The 6,637-nt window shown below is 35.7% G+C and overlaps 1 long non-coding RNA gene across 1 annotated transcript; it reads right to left on the reverse strand.

Moving 5' to 3' along the window:
• LOC107609717 lies at positions 3,142-6,326 on the reverse strand. Its single transcript, XR_001613250.2, has 3 exons — positions 5,583-6,326; positions 5,332-5,499; positions 3,142-3,254 (listed from the first exon to the last, which is right to left on the reverse strand). It is a non-coding gene; the product is annotated as an uncharacterized LOC107609717 (long non-coding RNA).

Raw genomic sequence — 6,637 nt, forward strand, 5'->3', positions numbered from 1 at the left:
TCTTTTTTTTACAAAGACAAATTCACAAAATAGCTAGTGAACATATAATTATTGTTTATTTGAATATAACAATAGTACATAAAAATAATGGTGCACATTTTGAAAACAGTAATTTTATTATTAGGCATACTTAGTGATTGTATTCGTTGACAGAACTTAAAAATCTGATTTTGATCAATATGAGATTGTTTGGAATTAAGCATGTTCAAAAAATTGAGTATCAGTACAGTTCATTGGACGCCATGTGAAATATTTGGTATACGGTATTCTGACTAAAGGATGATGAACATGTGCGAGCTATGTTCGAATTCCATGAAAAGATTGTGATTGAACAAGTGATGGAGCTTTGAATTGAGTTCGTACGTAGACATTGACGGTAGATCTTCTTCTCATGGTCAATTCCAATGAGTTGTGCGGCAGGACATAGCCATGCAGGAAGAATCGAATCCCCCATGAGAATTTGATCTTCTCTCCCAATACCCGAACTTGGTACTAATTTGATTTTCGAAGAGTCTGAGTCAGAAGATGAGTGGGTATGGTCCAGTCTGGTTCTAATAATGATAGTGATAACAATGACAATACGAAATTTGGCCCAAAAACTCAATTATAGTATTATACTTTCTCACAACATATCTTGCCAGCACCATAAGTTCCAAGCCATTATTCAACATTGGACCTAAATGCTATGCAAGTGAAACTGATGTCTTTCGATCTGGGAGCGTTGATGACTATAACATTGATGGTTGTGTGTAGCTAAGAGTTGGTCATAAATTATACAGTAGAAAGTCCGTTCACTTAGCCATCAAGAACTATAGCATTTGTCACAGTGTAGAGTATCGAATGGTCAAACACTACAAGAAAAATGCTAAATACCATCTGAATTAGCGTCGAACATTAGCGATGGATTTACCAGCGGAAAAAAAGTTACCATCGGATTAGATTTTTTGATAGTAAATTCATTGGTAATATTTAGAGGGAAAAAAGAAAAATTGGCACGAGCATTACCGGCGGATTTATCTGCCGATAAAGCTCAATTTATAGAAGGCTACGTTTTGGTCATACGCAATGCATTACTGTCGGATTTATCCGCCGGTAAATTCGATGGTAAACCTGATCTAAATTCAAAATGCGTGGCCCATTCCCCTCACTTTCGAGAACACTCTTCTCTCTCTCTCTCTCCCATTCTCTCCTTTCTTCTCCCTTGCAACTACCACCGGCAGTCCCTCTGGCCACCCTCCGCCAGCGCTGCCCACCTCCATTCTCCCCAAAGTCTGCGTCAACTCACCTGTATTGTGTTTCGTTGCCTCAAACAGAGTTGCTTCCTCTGTCGCCAGACTTGTGTCTCTCCTCAATTGTCCAGGTAGGTTGCCCTCATCCCTCTCCTTATTCCATCTTGTTTTCATTTTTTTAATAAAAAACCCTAACCCCTTTTGTCCTAACCCTTTTTTGCCCTCTCCGATGGTGTGTCCCCTTCCTCTCCTAGAGCTTGAAGCTACGAGTTCCTCTGTCTACCACTCTACGAGTTTTGACGTTGCCTTGTCGTCGTCTTCTGCCTCTCGTTGCTGTCGCTTTCGGACCTGCTCGCCTCTAGCTCCATTCCTTCTGGCGTTCAGGTATAGTTTGTGACTCTGTTACTCAATTCAGTTCTTCAGCATCTCATCGCTGATTGTTCTTCTTCTTCCTCTGTTAGTTGTTCTTCTTGTTTCTAATTCTTCTTGTTAATTGTTATGTTGTTGTTGCATATATTTTCAGTTCTTGTAGTTATTCAATTTATTTGCTGTTATTGTTCTTGATTACTTAAGTTTTTTTACTAATAATTGTTTAGTTTTTGTAGTTATTGCTTTATAGCTCTTGTTGATTTGTTAGTGATTGTTGTTGTTGTCATTGTTCTTGTTGAGTTGTTAAACTTTTTGCTAATAATTGTTCAGTTCTTGCTAATAATTCTTTTGCTAATTTTTTATTAGGTGTTATTAAATTTTTTGCTATGTAGTTATTGAATTTGCCTAGCTATTATTGTTCTTGCTGCTTGCTTATTATTCTAGCTATTATTTATTTGCATACTAATAATTGCTGCATACTTATTAATCTTGTTTGGATATTTCTTTTGTTATTTGACTTGTGTAGACTTGGATGAGATTATATAATATTTTGGTTGATGTAGAATTTTTAATTTGGATGAGATTTTAAGATTTATATTAGAATATAATTATGTTTGGTGTGTTTATTTATATTTTATATATTACTTGATTATAGAGAGATATGCTTAGCACTACTTACCTCTGTCCATAATATAATTACTACTATAGAAATGGGAAATGAACAAACAATGTAATGCTAGCAGTATCACTAAAAGTTTTTCAGAAGATTATAGTAATGTAATAGGTTCAATACACTCTTGTAGTAGTAACAATATAAAGTGTAAGATTATGATAACATAATAGGTTCACTACACTGACCCTTTGATTCTTCAACCACACTTGAAATTAGTCAAAGAAGGGAAAAGTTTGGTAACCAAAACTTTTCAGCCATAATTAGCCAAAACTTTTCGTAATTTACTTCATTTACATCACTTAATAACAGTTTTATTTTTTATCCCACTCTCTTATCGTTCCACTTATCATATTCTTATCAAATCCAATTAATGACATTAATTATAAAATCATATCCCCTTTTTATTAGGCATTTTTGGAATCAATACTTAATATTCCTTTTTATAATTTGATTTTTATATATAAGAATACATTAAAGATTAATAATAATAATAATTAAGAACGGTAATTATAATATCAATTACATTAAATAATTGCAATTGATTCTTTGTCCGTTATGGTATTTATCATCAATTATTGGAGATATGAAACATGAAACCTACTGTAACGCCCTAACTTTCAGCACGTCATGATCGTACCAAAGCAAGGTGTTACTGACCTGTTTTCCTTATTTACTATTTAATATTGAGCCTTTAGTTCGATTTCGCATTTCAATTTTTAGGAAAAAGCCGAAAACTTTTGTTTTTATTACTTAAAATCATATATCAAAGATCTCAAAAAAAATACTAGTCACATAATTATTAATAATAATAAATATCTTACAAAAGAATACAAAAGAAACTCAGTTACAACTCCTATCCCTCTGTATAAAATAAAATAAAAAAAAAACAAGGGCGAGGGAATTCTATAAAAGCAACTCAACACATAAACTTAAATAAAACTCCTAATCGCCCGCGACTTCAAACTGAGTCTCTGAACCTGTCACTGAAAGGGTGGAAGATTTTGGGGTGAGAACAAACCACTAGTTCTCAGTAGGGAATATGAATGCCGCATTAAACAGAGTAAATACAAATAGCTAATTCATATCATAAAAACAATTTCACTTAAAATAGTTTTAAGTTCCTTCCTTTAATTCACGTTAATTAAACAAAATTCCAATCACATTAACAATTCCTTATCCATAAACATCATTCCTAATTACTTTATTAAGATCACAACACAAGTAAAATATCCATAAAGCACGTAAGCACATCACCAAAACAACAGCACAAGCACAAATAAATAAAATAAAGCAAACACAATCAAATGTAAATGCGCAAACAAGATGATGCATGTCTGTTCCTAGCGCAGGCCATGAGCTCATGCGTCGGTTGTCTACCCGCAACCCGACGTTACTCAGAGTGAACCCCGAGTATGGTCCCTTTACTGTGTCAATTAGACACCTTGGCATCACGGTTACCCGTGTCAATTAGGCCTCATTATAATAACATTTCAATGTGTATCACAGTAAGGAACAGTGCTATCAATTAGGCGAACATTCCCGCATTAGCAATCTCAGGCTATCCATTAGGCGGGCACTTTCGCATTAGCAGTTCGGCACAAGGCCCATTCAATATAATTCTCAACTTTTATTTCATTCCTTGTTCCTCATTTTTCTTTCTTCACTTTATCTCTCAATATCATTGTCTTTAACTTTAACCTTTCTTAGGAGCAACTTACACATTTTTATTAAACTAATTCCTTGAACTTTTATAGAAATTCGGACATAATCTCCTCTAAAATAGCACTAAAACCACCCTTACGGGTTCCCTCAGCTTTAACAACGTTCAAACTTTCCTTAACTATTTACCAGGTAAACATTCTTAATTGGTCATTATACTCTCTTTAATCCCTTTAGTTATTGTAAAATCACGGGTTTAAAAAATAAAACTTGGTTCTGGGGCATTCCGACCATAACTGAAAATTGTACAAATGTTTTAAAATTCTGCTATCATTGCAGAAAAACAGCAGTGAGCAGTAAATTTGTTAAATTCACTAAAAATCCAGTTCTCATCCATTGCCTTTCAAAATTTATGTACTTAGACAAGACTCTTTCAGCTTTCCAGAAAACTAAAGTTCAGATTATTACCATGTCACATGAAAAAGTTATGAGCTTAGGAACACAGCCCTGTTTTCACAAACCAGTTCAGAGTTTCCAGCAAACAACTGATTTTCCAAGTGACTTATCTAAGTCTACAAAATAGATATGAACATGAAACTTGTACTCATTTAAAATAGACTGATAGATCTTTAAAATCCTTTTGGAATCAACTCAAAATTCTGTTTAAATTAAAAGTTATAGCATCTGAAAGTTGGTACTGCAGAACCAGAAAACCAGAAAAATCTGCAGCAACCACTAAACTTCAAAAAATCATATCTTCCAAACCGCTTGGCCAAATTCTCTGAAATTTTTATGACATGTTCAACACACACTAAAGTTTTACAGAAAAATAATATCATCTAAAAATTTGGTCTGGACTGCTCCCAGAAAATCATTCGTTTTACTGCCAATTATGCATATTTCTGCAGAAATTCTGCACAAAACATTTCCAACAACCTCACATACCAAATCCTATAAATCCTATATTCAAGCCTAGGATTCATCTAAAACCATAATTTTACCTTTCTTTTGACTAATTAAAGTTTCTAGCATAATCAACACAGCTCTAAGAGTTTATATTCATTAATTTACCCCTTGTTGCAAAGGCCCACTCATAACTCAAACTCACTTTTCTGCATCTTTATCATAACAAAAATTCACTATACACTTTTCAACAAACAAACACATGATAAACCATCAATCATAAGCAGTATACACAGCTGCAAGTAACATATCTTGTATAGACTATCCCTTACAACATTCAACACGCACAATCATCAAATCAATCACCAACTACAGTTATAATTCAACTCAATTCCGTCAATTATTCACACAAAGCAACCATGAACCATTTGCAGTTACTCATTTAATTTTAGTAGCATTTATAAGTTAAAACCTTTACTTTTAAAACAAATCCCCTACCTTAGTTAGTCGAAACCCACAAAGTTAGGCGTGACCCCAACTTCGTTCTAACTCGCAGCAGTAGCAACAGCCTCAAACCGGATTAGCAACAGCAGTGGCATTAGCCTCACCAACAACTCTCCACAATAGCAATATCATCGAACAATTTGCAGCGGCATTTACACAACCCTAATACATTAATATCTCAAGGTTCTCAACAACCATGAAAAAGAATGGTAACAGTGAGGGTTTTTGGAATGAGTGCAACTTACGGAATTCAAAAGAATAGTGGAATGAGGCGACCAAAACTTCGTCGGTGACTTCCGACGATCAGAGCAGAGACAAGGAGCTCTAACAGCCACATGCAACTTGATGAGGGTGACTGAACGGCCTTCCTTCAGCGGCAGTAGTACGGACGACTATAACAGCAACGGGGAAGATGGCTTTCTCCTCCACCTTGGTTTGTGACTCCGGTGGTGGCGATGGCTAAGAGAACACCCACCACCACGCGTTCTTCTCCTCCTCTGGTTGCTCGCGATTCTCCTTCTCCCTAACCTAATCGATGACGCGGCTTTGGAGATGATGGTGGCAGTTTCCATGGCGACGGTTGATGCGAGCTCGACGGCAGCTGAACTAACGGCGGCGGCGGCAACGCATGGCAGTGACAAGGACGAACAGCGTGAACGTCTCCGTTGATCTCTCTGTCTTCGCGCTTTTACTTCTCTCCTTCTCTAGCTCTCGCGGCAGCGATGACAACCGGCGCAGGGAGCAGCACAGCCCGGCGATCCTCCTTCCTCTGTTCCGTCACACTCTCCCTCTGATCTCTGTTTTCCCCTCAAGCCCCCCCAGTTTCCATTCTTTCCCTTTCTGATTTCTTTCTTTCTTTTGTTGCGTGGGTGTGGGTGGGGATAAAAGGAAAAAGGGAATGGTGATGGTGAGTGAATAGCGGTAAGGAGTGGGTAACGTGGCTAATTGGGGGGTGAACGAGTGTGAAGGGAGGGGGTTACGTGTGTGTGGGTTGGGTAGAAGGGATTAGGGTTAGTAAAATTAGGGTTTGGAATTGGGAATTTAAGGTTTTCTATTTGAAATTGAGAATTTCGGATAATTTAGTAATTTCAATAAAATTGAAGGTAATAGAGTAATAATTTGAAATCAAATTTAATCAAATAATAATATCTATGAAAATACTATTTAATTATCAACTTATAATTTATTTTTCAAATAAAGACTCAAATTCAATAATTAGAGATAATCAAATTAATTTTCTTTTAAAATTATAAAATAATGTTCAAAATCTAATTATTCAAATTAGCGCATATAAAATCCT

This window comes from Arachis ipaensis, chromosome B07 (assembly GCF_000816755.2).
Source record: "Arachis ipaensis cultivar K30076 chromosome B07, Araip1.1, whole genome shotgun sequence".
NCBI classification, from domain to species: Eukaryota; Viridiplantae; Streptophyta; class Magnoliopsida; order Fabales; family Fabaceae; genus Arachis; species Arachis ipaensis.